Source organism: Drosophila hydei, unplaced genomic scaffold (assembly GCF_003285905.1).
Source record: "Drosophila hydei strain 15085-1641.00,03,60 unplaced genomic scaffold, DhydRS2 tig00000149-arrow-pilon, whole genome shotgun sequence".
In the NCBI taxonomy this organism is placed as follows: Eukaryota; Metazoa; Arthropoda; class Insecta; order Diptera; family Drosophilidae; genus Drosophila; species Drosophila hydei.
Window position 1 is genome coordinate 2,625,136 of NW_022045678.1, and position 14,020 is coordinate 2,639,155.

The window sequence follows — 14,020 nt, forward strand, 5'->3', positions numbered from 1 at the left end:
TCTACGGCGCTGTCATAACCAGTCTAGTCCGAAACTCTGCCAGAGCCAGCATCATATTTGTGAAACTTTATCCAAAAAATAGGGTAAAAGAAGAGCAACTTGTGCAACTGTCGACCAGAAACTTAACATTTTAAAATAAAATTAAGTGCGTAATTGAAAGTGCAAATAAAATTGCAGACACCTCAAAAACGAGTTTTAATAAGTAACTTCCAACACCTTTTGACAGTTGCTTAAAAATAATAAAATAAAAGTAGTGCTCGACTAGGAGATGCCCAGACCCAGGCACAGAGCTCAGTCGATCGTTGTATGCTTTTTCTACAGGTGCATATATACACACACACTCCCACATACACATACGCATGACTATGCCTGCCGCTTACTGTGTGACTTCCATTTAGCTGCTCTAAGCCATTGTAATACTTCGATCCTTTCAGAGCTTAATAATGTCAGCCGAATGACTGCTTTTGACGAAACTCAAATGACAATGATTCGATATACAAATTATTCAATCTTGAGACATTTGCAAATATTTATAATCTGTACATTCATCTTATAAACTTGCATAGTATAACGTCCCTTGCTTTTATTATCTTCAAAATATATCAATAAAGTAAGTCAAGTCGACAAGCGAGCTGACGGATAGACATTACTAAATCGATTCTGCTATTGGTTTTTATCAAGAATATATAAGTATGTACCTAATTTATTCTGTTAGGCCTAACTGTCTGTCACTAAACTTCCATTTTGAATGTGCTTAGGTTATAAAATTCAGCTTAACTACGAACTACTAACTAGCTAGCATAAAATTGAACACACATTTTTCACTCTATGCATATGCTCTGAGTAAAATAAATATTAAAATAAATATTAAATTCAGAATTAATTCAAATGAGTTCACTATTTTTGAACTAAATAAACTAAATAAAAACCTATAACACATATAAAAACAATATGTATTACCTGAGATAAAATGTATATTAAACAACATTTCAAATTTATGAGAAGTATTAATAAAATGAAAAATATTCAATATAAAATTTAATGAAAAATATTTATCACAAATAATGTATATAAAAAATTAACATACATATGTGGGTAGCTAATATACCCCACACATAATAGCCAACATATTTCGCATGCCTATTTAAGCTGAAAACTTTTGCATCAGCTGGTAAACAAAATGGTTTGCAAATGCGAAATAATATTTAAAGCAAATAGTAAAAAGCAAAATGTGTTTTGTTTCGATAAAAACGCTGCACTTTGTGTGCCTCACTCTCACTAGCTCTCTCTCTCACTAGCTCTCTCGCTCTCTCGTGCTCCCTGCTGCTGCCTAAAGATGTCAAGGCCTAGCTAAATGCATTTATTCATATTTCGGACTAGAAATTAATTGTAAAGAAGAAGAATATCAAGCATTGAAGAGAAAAATTGCATGCACAGTGTGCGGTCTCTGATAAATTTCGTGCAAAATTTCTAATTTAGTCAAAAAATGGAAAAATAAATTTCAATTGTTTTTTTTCAATAAGAGCACTAAACAAGTTTCGTATGCCAAGCGGACAATTTAATTAAAATTTATGCATACTGCATGTGGCACAGATTACAAAATTTGAGTTTGCCACACGCACACACACACACATCTTTGGAAATCGATGTATATCTATATAGCAATAGGTTCTCATTGTTGTTTGTAAAGCCAACGGCTAACATAAATTGTCAGTTGCAAATCCTTGACAAATCTGCTGCATTGGCTTTCGCGTATATATATATATTTTTTTGACGGTGTCCTTTAGCGTTCTTTCGAGATAAATCTTTATTGCCTCATTTTGCTCAAAGCTGATTTCTCTTCGTCTTTTTTGTTGTTGTGCCATTCTGTATGCCGCGCCTCAACTTACTTACGCGTTGCCAAACTAACTGCGCCTGCCCCTCCAGCTGAGGCTTACTCCCGGCTAGTGTGGCCAAAAAAGACAAAGGCTCTGAAAGATAACGTCTACAGTGAAAAGTCCGCAGCGCAGCCGGAGTAACAGCAGTTGCCTGTATAACAACAACTTCGGAATAAAATGGCAAAACTTTGCAGCAATGAATGACAAATAAAAACGTAAAACATTTCAAATGCTCAGACCAACAACAACAACAAGGATAGCGCAACAACACAAAGCAAAAAAAAAAACAAAATAAATAAAATGTGGCAAAGAAAACTAAATGGAAACCGAAAAAGTTTTCTGCTTGGCCATTTCGCTGCCTGTCCATTCACTTGGCTTTAATTTCTCGCTGCGACGCCCGAGTTAATAATTAATTTTCCTGTTGCCAAAAAAAATCAGCAAAATAAATAGGAAGAAGAAAACTTACTTTAAGCCTAACCTAGGGCTGCCGCAGCTTCTTAAGTTTTATGGCCCTCGGCAAATGGCTTTCAGAAATTTTTGTCAATACTTATTATTGTGTACATAAAAATAAAATCTTATTGATGGCCTCGGCTCGAGCGGGTGCTCTGACAAATTGCGAAACATGATTCCTGACAAGGGTCAATTGGCATTTGGCTAATTTTTAACAGATAAATGAGACATTACAAATGAGCAATGAAGCCCTATTCAAATTGTGAATGTTTCGCTTTTAATTGATTTCAGTTTAGTGGATTCCCTGTTTGCATATTTATAATGAATAAATATAAGAAAATGCTTAAAAAAAGCATACAAAATTATAAAATTTTAAATGTATAACAAACAAATATTTATAAAAAATTTGAAATTTTATAAATTATGTTTTTAAATTTTTGTGTAAATTTCTTTAAAGACAAAAATTTGATTTTCAAATAAATTATTGATTAAATTTGAATTTATGATAAATAAAAATATTTAAATTGATTTGAAATAACAGAATTGGAAAAAAAAATTTTAATTAAAAAATTAATAACGTTTTTATTTAATATTAATTAAAATAGAAAAATATTAGTGCATAGTATTTTTTACGTTTGATTTAAATAAAAACTAAGGCCAGAAAGCATTCATTAATTTACATAAAATAACATCAATAAAATTAACACAATATAAATATTTTAGTATTTGTGAACGTAAAAATTGAAACAAAACAAAAAATTATTGATTTAAGAATTACATAAAAAAAATGATATAAGTATATATGATTTAATAGTAATATTTACTTAATAATTTATTTAAATTTACTAATATATACTTATATTTATATCTACCAATATATATATTTAATAATTTATTAAAGAATATTTAAATATATTCGAACGGCTTAAAAATTAATATAAAAAATGCAATTAAATTAATGTTTGTTTATAAATAAGCAAATAAAACATAACAAAAATTTTTATTTTGTGAATATGAAAATTAAAAATTAAAAATCATATTTTTATAAATTCTTCAAAATGAGCTTAGTAAAAGGATCCATAAATAAATAATATTAATTGAATTGAAATAAGTTTCGCTTGCGATATTTGTTCTTGAAATATGAATTTTAGATTCAGTTTTCTGAACATCATTAGAATGGCTTATGATGAGCTCCAGGATAAACTGTAAGCTGCATTGTAAATATAACAATTTCTAATATACAAAGTCACGTATATCCAAATGTATTTTTCCCATGAATTTTACCAAATTTGATGTGTTATTATTTCGTTGTTTAGTGTGAAGTTCTTGGAAATTGCATAAAGCAGCTCCAAGCAATTTCCTTGGCATTGTAATCGTTTGGTTGCCTGACTGAATTTCCCACTAGATTTCCCCATACCAAAAAGCCAAACTGAGCAATTGCAGACAACACCCGTTCCACAGTTCTCATACTTGGCAAACAGTGTACATATATTGTGAGTAACTATATGTAAGCCAGCGTAAAAAGTTGGGCTACTATTCACATTAAGCATACGCCATGTGTACGCTGGCAATGTATGGTACGTTGCGAATGCCAACGCCGCCAAAAACACAATTTCTGTTTCGGCAACGTGGTGAAATTTAAATACAAGCAACTGTAATTATGAAGTACCCTGCTCACTGTGGACACCACAAAAAGTCACACACACAGGCACAAGCTCACAGATACACACATACTTATATGTGTTTGTAGTACCCGAAGCCTTAACTTTGTGTTTGCTTAAACAGCAGCTGGCGCCTCGGCTTTGTTTGCTTTTCATATAAATTGTTTCGCACAATTTTCGCTGCTGTTGTTTTTTTTATACATATATATGCTATATATATATATATATATATCCCTATTTTATGTTGGTTTCTTTTTACTGTGCTTTACATACACATATTTCGTATATATCTTGTACCCGCACGCTTTTCACTTAATTTCGTGTTACATTTTGGGCCCCATAACTTTTGCCCCAAACTAAACGAGTTTTAATAAGCCACGCGTTTTGGCTGTTTATGCATTTGCAATTCCATAGTTTTGTTTAGGCAGTTTTCCCACCATCCTGCGGGTCAGCAGGAAAAACAGATAGATAGAGATGGAAAGCGAGTAAGGGAGAGGCATAGAGCGAGTTAGCTTTTGTAGAGTTTCAGTTACAGTTGAGAGTTGTTGCTTTGTTCGCGAAACCGAGACAATTCCAACAATTTGAACTTTTCAGTAAGCAAACAAAACTTTGTCCACAAATAAACAACAAATGAAAGCCAATGCTCCATGGCCAAAATAAATAAATAAAAAAAAAACATAAATATATATGTGAATAGAAACGTGTATATTTATATGTATTGATGCAGCGCTATGCGGGCTCTGCCGGTAACTCGCCAAGTAAACCAGGTTAAGCACCTCTGCTAGGAGAAGCTGGCATAAGCAAACTGTGCTAAGAGCTTGAATACTCTGTAATTTAGTGAAAATTCTCGGAATAGTTAGAATATAATATTCTAATATTGAACTTAAATCAAATGTGATAAATAGAAAAATAATGCAAGTATTTTACAAGCTCAGAAGTCTTTTATAAAGCTGAATAAGGTATGAAGCATATTTATTAATTGTAATTTCTAAATGATCTGCTTATAAGATTAAATATAATATGTGAATAGCATAAGATCCTATGTCCATCGTATAAATAAATAGTGCAAAATTGTCTACAATTATTGCACAGTATAGTAGGATTACAACTCGTCTTTTATATACAATGACTGCATATTTCACTTGATGTCACAGAAGCTCAGCTTGCTATTTCATTTCTGAGAATATTTAGAAATGCGATGTCATTGAGCGTAGCTCCAGCAGATCAAAAAAAGTTTCACAAAAATTAAGTCAGATAATTGCCAACTTAAGTTCACATTAAAGTAGCTAGAACAACACTTGAGCTACAGTCTGGTCTAAGATTTAATCCCAGTTGTTCATAGCGAAATAGTTTCAAGAGACTTCACGAATGGCAGGTTGAATATAGTTATATGGCAGAGTATATTCTATATAGTTTAGCATCGAATCTAGAGTAGAGTTTACTCTAACCAGCTTATGAGGGAATAAAAGTGTTTAAAGCAGCTGTCAGGCAGAAGCAGCAATCAAGTTAAGAAAAGGATATACTACAACCAGGCACACTCACACGCACACTTATAGTTTTATTACAGTTGTGGCATTATTTTAAGGTGCAAAAGCTGGCTGTTAGCAAGTGTGCGGAGCATAAAACTCTACGGCGAACGGCCAACTGCTGTTATGGAGCATGCAACAAACGAGCCTGCAACAACCACAACAACAACTATATAAAGTTTTCGAGCTGAAACTCCCACTTTACACACACTCCTGTTTACTCACAGAAAACTATATGTTATATAGAAAAGAAATGCCCTGGGCAATTGAGCTACATCGAATTGGCAAGCAATTGGATTTGGTTTTTGATTTAGCATGCATTCAGCTTGGTTCGGCTCGGCTCGTAATCAATTGAGAGCAATCAAACCAAATGCTTCAAATGTCTCTGATTTTCGATGAAAGTGTAATCATCTTTGCAGCAAATGCAATTCAGTTCGTTTGCAACTAAACTAGTTAAGTCGATAGCTGCTCAATTTATCATTTATTGGGCAAATTTAGTGGAATTGAAACAGATTTCAAATTAAGTGAGAATTTAAATAAAATAAATTCATTCGTTTTTATTCAATTTACAAAAAGAAAGCTTGTCAGCAAAACGTATTGCCTTCCCAAAAACACTTGACATTTAACTGAGATAAAAAAAAATAAATTTCTTAGAAAGAAGCTTAAAAATTAAAGGAAAATAAAAGTTTGCAAAGTTGTCTTTTAACATTGCATTCGGGTAACATTTTTTTATAAGAGATTTTTCACAGAAAAAATAAAACTTCATAAGGCTATAAAAAGTTCCCAAAACTCTGTGTGAAATATTTAAATAAGTAATATAAAAACATGCTTCAAATTTTAAGTTTATAATGACATAAAAGATTGTAAACTTAAGATTACAAGTTTTTTTTATTTAATATATTAGAGTTATTGTTAAGAACTTGTTTTAAATTCTTTATAAATTTTCAGTTGAAATCTTTTCAAGTCAATATGAAAGAAATAATGGATTGGATTCATGTTATAAAACCATGTTATATGATATTTATGCACAATATATATACACAACATAAACGTATATAAAAATTGCATCAAATAAAAAAATGAATTTTGAGACCCATTAATTAAACAAGTTCCAATATATTCAATAAAAATTCCTTGAATAAATTTATTGTATTTTATTTCAAACACTAATTTATATATTCTCATCTTTTAATTTATAATAAATATTTCAACATTTTTATTAAAAAAAAAAATATTAAAATTTTTTTAATATATAATTTTTTCAAATTAAAAATTAAAATGTTTTTTTTTATATTATTTATTTTAAAAATAAAAAATATATATAGTTTTATTTATATATATTCTTTATTTTAATTAAACATTTTGGTGAAGAAAAAGTTTTAAAATTTTGTATTTAAAAAAAATGCTTATATATTTTTAAAAATTTAAATCATATATTTTACAATTAATTAATTAAAGAAATTAAAAAAGAATATTTTTATATTATAAATATAATATAATTTTAAATATTGAATATTGAATATCTCTCAATATGACTGAAAATGAAATTAAATTAAACCAAAAATAAATCGCTTTAAGCTCTAATGGAATTAACTGCAACTGCAGAGCCTACTTTCATGCAGTGAGCGGCAAAATATTGTAAGAAAAGCCACAGAAAAAATACACATACCCATATATATTTATAAATATATATATATTCATATATATGTAACGCACACAAAGAAGCAAAATAGCTCTCGTTGGCAACGCCTGACTTACAAATACCCCTTCCACAGTCGCAGTCAGAGACAAAGGCGGGTGGATTAAGTCGAACAAGCTGTAGACTTTATTGACTAGCCTCTCACAGCTGTTCAAGAATACTTATATATATATATATATATATATATATATATATATATATATATAGATATATATATACATATATTATAAATTTTTTATGTACATTTTCAACTATAATACCCGTTCTTTGCACCCACTTGCAATGGTAAAAAATATGTATAAAAAATAACATTCTGTACAATTTTGTGAAAACTGTCTGAAAAATGCGCGCATATATTTTTCAATGGTAAACCGATATGTTGCTGCGCCTGACAGCATGCAATAAAAGAAATACACACATACACGTACACACTGTGAAATACATAAAAGTGGGCGTGAACAAGGGGCGGCACAGTGGAGGCCTCCAAGTGCTCAAAACGCAGCACGCATTGAGCTTTGGCAAACCGCTGATGTGCAAACAATAAAGTTCAAGGATATACACACACACATGTGTTCATGTGTGTGTGTGTTTGTTAGTGTCATTTGTAATAGAGTTTGTTGCATACTTTGCGGTCGCCTAGCCCGTGGGTCAAGTTGCGCTCGTGTTGACTTTGGCAGCCCAGTTAATAGCACACACAATCACACACACACATGCTGTTTGCTGTTTGTTGAGTTTTAATTATGCTAATGCAAAATGCAAGCACACACGCTCACTAACACACACACACACGAACACGCTAGCTGCAGGTGTTGTGCCTTGAGGGCTTGCAAAAGTTGTTTGACTTTTGTGCGGCTTCTTTTGGCCTTTTGGGCCAAAGCGTTTTTCGGGGTCCATTTTTAGGTCAAGCTTTGCCATCATTTGCCCAGACAATACACCTCGAGCACTAAATTAATTGGTACACTGACACGCCCCTCTATTCAGGCACACACACGCACACACATAACTGGGCATAGCGCACGCTCGCTTTCCGATTGCTGTTGTCTTTAATTAAAAATTCAAATTGTTTGGCATGCAACTAAAAGTAGTTAGTTGGCTCCTCCTCTCGCTGCCACTTTATTGCTATCTCACACACACTTTTTCATGCCCCATGTGGCAGTCAGCTGCAGCATACTTGTGCGAGTATTTAATTACATTTACTCTTTGAAAGCGCCAGCCGAGCAATGAGCACAGAGTCACGGAGACACAGAGACTCAGAGCAAGCTTCACCCGCTGTCTGATAATTGTTTAAGCACACAATTCTAATTAGTCTTGGATTAATGTGGAGTGCAGCTGATTGTTGAGCACTCGATGGCTAAGGGAGAGCCACTCAACTGCCACAACAACAAAGACAACAAGTCGCATTCGCTTTACTCTTTAATATGAACTGAAGAGTAATAAGAAATTGCTTCAGCTGCTTTTTCACTAATCAGACTATATTGGAACATTTATTGCAACACTAATTATTATTCAATTATAATTATTTTCAATGAGATTATTTATTTAATAATTAAAATGCTAATAACATTTAAGTTCAATATATTAAAAAATAAATACTGATAAAAGAACAATTTAATATATTTTAAGACAGCTCAAAAAATTATCTTAAAAATATAATAGTAATAAAATAATAATTATAATGCAAATATTAATTTAAAAATAAATATAAACAATAAAAGAAGTCTTATCTTTTATACAAGTAAATCAGTAATTAAGCGTAATTTGCTACAGAAGCTAATCAAATATTTTATTATTTATGGCAATGCTAATTAAGAATTTGTCATGTTTATTTATATCAAAATATTTTAAATGAAATTGTGTAAGATAAATGCAAATATTCATAACATTTATTTACGAATTAATATAAAAATTGGAAAAAAATATAGAAGTAAAAAAATAATAATAATTAAAGAATTTTAATATATTTAACAAAAACTTTAAAATACAAAAAAATGAATAATAAATAGACAAATAAAAAAACGTTAATAATAATAATAATAATAAAAATAAATAACAATAATAACAAAGAAATTCTTTAGTATTTAACAAGTTCTTAAATAGGCCAAATTAAAGACATAATAATATTTACAGTAAATTACTAATACTAAACATTTGTTCTAAATAATAATATTCGTAATAGTAAAATTAATTACAAAATGTATAAAACTCTAATATGCAATATATAGTAATAATAGCTTTGAATTAATTAATTATATTTAATTAATTATATTTAATAATTAATTATATTTAATCACCTTTGATTTATATTCATAAAAAATAATAATAAAAAACATAAATTATATAGAGACTTTTCACGAGCAATTGGACTTTAAAAATAATCTCTTAATAAGTATAAAATTCATTTAGAGAAAAAATAATAATATATTTTGCAAATATGTCTATTAAGCTTTTTAATTCCATCAATAAACCCTTTTTGTGTTTTATTTATAAATTCATATATTTTGATTTTATATAAATAAGGCAAATTTTCATTTATAAATTTTTATACTTATTATAAAGCTAAATAATTTGAAATTGAATCGTGTATAATTAATGTGAGTGAGGTTAAATATTTACAAGGTTCTCAATATTTATAATTGACTTAAATACATAAAAATAGAAAAAATGTGACTTTTATATATATTTCACTTAATTCACATTGATTTTACTGCAAAATGTTCAAGCTTTAATATGACTTAGAAAACTTCAACATGAATACAAAAACTTAATGTAAAAAAATGAAAAATGAGAGCTTAATTCATAAAGGAATTTTTGAAAATATAAAAGAATTTATGTAACAAAAACATATATATACACAATATCATTTCAGTTCTATATTACTTTCACATAATATATATTAAATTTCCACTTTCCAAAAGACACAAAAGTTAAGACGTTTTGTCCATTTATCACCTCTTCTTCTATTGCTCGTCTATCTTCCCTTCTATTGTATCTTATATAAAAGTAATATAAGACGTGCTCTTAAATAAATATTATACGACTGCGATTACTTATGAGAGTCACAAATAGATGGGTAACAATAAAGACTTGGTTAGCTTAAGACACTGAGAGGTGTCCCGTGGACAGCAATTAATGAAGGGTCACTTATTGAATGGACCAAAGACAAAGGTGCTAAATCACGATGACAAATGATAAATGGAGAATTATGTAATTATGGCCAGCTTCAGTGATAAATTTCAGCATTATTTAACAGGAATTACAAGTGTCATGAAATGCAAAAAATAATTATTATTCATATTATGCTATGGAAGACCAAGCCAACATGTAATATTTTGAATTTAGTTTAAAGCATTTTCTCTCTCCATTTAACACAAAAAACTGTTAAACTGGGCAAAAGAACATCAGAGAAATTGTCCTCAAACAGCATAAAATTTAATTGAGTTCGGAAATCTAATAAAAATTGATGGAAAAAGTCGAATCGAATTATTAAACAAGTACTAAAAACAAATGTTCTATATGTAACTCACAGTCTTCGTTTTCCAAAATATATCTAGTTGATTTTTTAATTGAAAACTAAATTGAATTGCATTTATCTTGAGCTGAGTGTCAAATTCTTTTCAGGCTCTATGAGTGGTTGACTTATCACAAATCACAAATCTGTGCTGCACCATTTAGGCAAACGAGGCGCAACTTCATTGAAAGAGATTCCCAAAGCGACCGCAAAACCAAAAAAAGAAACAACACCTACCTACAGCACGTACGACGGGGCGTATGTGCGATGCATGGGTCTTGGCCCGGGGCTAGGTCACAGTCAGTGCTATAAAGCAGCGCGCGATAAGCAAAACAAAAACGGTTACAATTTAAAGCCGCACTATTTGCATATGTAATTCTTTTCTTCTTTTTTATTATTTTTTTTTTTAATTTGGAGGCTGCATAGCCTCACAAACACACACTCACACTCGGCACACACTGTTAATTGGAAATGAAAATCTCGTGAAAAATCACGTTAAAATTTCGCGCTTTGGCGCAGAGCAGTGCGATAAATAGGAAATCGCACGTAACTTTTGTTAACCGAACGCGTTGGCAGACACGGGACAACTGAAAGGACAGCACAACTGATGCTGTGCTGCGGCTGGTGCTGCTGGTGCTAGTCCTGCTGCTGCCGTTATGCTGAGCCAGGCGCAACAGTATTAAGAGCCGCTATTAGACAGGTCTGTTACGCAGCCGAGACTCGCCAACGTCTAGCCGACTTCAGCTTCGTATCAACTGTCAGCTGTACGCTTCGGCTGCTTGTGGATGCTGTGCGAGACGCTCTCTCGCTCTCACACATTTTGCAGATACAGCGCTGTGAATGAGTTCCACATGTGGGACACGCCGGTATGGCTCATTCCTTACTCGTTCACTAGGTCACTCAACAGTGTTGTTTGCTGAGCAAGACTGTGTGTGGTGCGGTGTGGATGTGGATGTGTGTGTGTGTGTGTAGCCTCTTCACATTGTCAATGCCGCATATGCCGGGCCGGTTTTACGGATTACTCTTTAATACAATTCTTCTTTTTGTTGTTGTTTGTCATCTTCCTCTTCTTCTTCTTGCTAGGTTTTGGTTTTGGCTTTGACTACTAATAAAATAGAGCTCATTTGTGGACAAACTGTTTGCATACTTTTCGACTGCACCGTGCCTGCGGTCGCTCGACTTTAACTCCACGTTAAATGTCCACCACCCATGCCAGCGAGCTGATCGCATTACGCCCCTAAAGGTATACCACAATTGAGGCTTCAAATTAAATCAATATATTTATTGGTGTATCAAATTTGTTGACTTGCCTCCTTATGTATATATCTTTTCTTTGGTGTGCTCACATCCTGTTACGAAGAAGAGACAAATACAAATACGATTACAAATACAAAGCAGAAAACTATTCATACAGGTTAGGTATGACAACTATTAAATACCCTATGAAATGCATTTAGAGGAAATAGTAACTGCATATATAGAGATTTGCAATTAAGTCTACACACTTGTTTAAGTGAAGTAGGCATTGATTTAGAAGGAATATAAACTAATTTAAATTCTTAATTCATGTATATGAATATATATACAAAGTATATGCATATTTATATCTTATATTAATAATGATTCATTTTATTTACATAATTTCAAACAACTCTACTTTCAAGCGTTACATACCTGATGAGACACCCATCATAGCCCCTCTTGAGCATAAGTATCACAAATTCGCTGCGTTGACATTCGCATTCGAATTCATATATGAATTTGCCGCTTCAACTGGTCTACTTATACGTCTATGAACATCGTCTGATTACCATGCGTGCACAATAATAATGAAGATATTGTGCGCTTACATTTACTTTCATCTTAGATTTTGGGCGCACAGACACACACAAACACAACTAATCAATGATGATGACGTCTACAAATGGAACAAACCAAATTATTAGGTCAATATGCTTAAGTTGATATTAAATGGATTTCTAAGAGCAACACATAAATTTATTAAATATTATACATATATATATATATATATATATATATATATATATATATATATATATATATATATATATATATATATATATATATATATATATATATATATATATATACATATTTGTATAAATCAGGCAAATATCATCATTTATTTATATACAACAATTAATTTTAATTAATTTGATATTTTGGCATGTCGATTTTCGGCTATTATTAATTATGTGAGCTACAATTGAATATACGATATTTCATATTAGTTGATTTCCTAACTTAATAATTCATGCATATAAGTCAAGAATGTTTATTTTTAGTCTCAGTTGTTCAATGAAATTAACTTTAGGAATGTTTAGTTTATATATATATATACATATTTGTATAAATCAGGAAGATATCATCATTTATTTATATACAACAATTAATTTTAATTAATTTTGATATTTTGGCATGTCGATTTTCGGCTATTATTAATTAACTCTATGTGAGCTACAATTGAATATATGATATTTCATATTAGTTGATTTCCTAACTTAATAATTCATGCATATAAGTCAAGAATGTTTATAACTTTAGGAATGTTTAGTTTCTATTGCTCTTTGATTCATTACTTTATTTTATACACGAGCAATGTTTTCGATATTCCTTTCAAGTTTTCATATACAAATAAAATCCAATAAATATTCCTAACACTATGGCAAAACTTTCCTTTCATTTCTCATTAATTTTATAATAATAATAAATGTAATTTTATTTTATTTAATAAAAAAAAACTTATTCACTTGAGCAAACAAATATGGCTCAAACTAAAAAAATTCTCTGAGCAAAAAACTCATAAACCAAAAGACATAAAAAAACTAGAAACAGGACGAGGTAACAGTAGACAAAGAAGAAGCAGAAAAAGTAAACAAAAACTATAGTAAAAAGCATTCAATTGTAAAATTTCTCTGCTGGGACAGACAATATGATTAGCTAACATGAAGTCAATGTGAAAGCGAATTACAAAACAGTATAGACCTCTTCAAAAAAAAGGTGGGGGTTGCAGCTCGGGCGAAAGGCTGTGAAAGACATTTACGAGCGTTTGAATTTGACAGATTTCTTTTATTAAAGCGACAGATACTGTGAAAGCGACGAAAGCAAGCAACCAAGCATATTAAATTCAATTGTATGCTAGTGTTTGTGTGGATGATTGTAGAAGTGTAGGCGTGTGTGTGTGTGAGCGTTGTGGAAAATTTAATAAAAACAAACCGCAATAGAGACGAGACGAGACGATGCGATATAAAGGGCAAATCACATAAAGACGTCATAAA

At 30.9% G+C, this 14,020-nt stretch overlaps 1 protein-coding gene across 1 annotated transcript in view; it reads right to left on the bottom strand.

Annotated features, from left to right (window-relative positions):
* LOC111603983 overlaps window positions 1-10,999 on the bottom strand; it is a 188,527-nt gene extending 177,528 nt beyond the window's left edge. The window contains exon 1 of the mRNA XM_030223223.1: window positions 10,959-10,999. The gene's annotated coding sequence lies outside the window, so the exon portion shown is untranslated. The remainder of the gene's footprint in view (window positions 1-10,958) is intronic.
* Window positions 11,000-14,020: the final 3,021 nt, after the last annotated feature.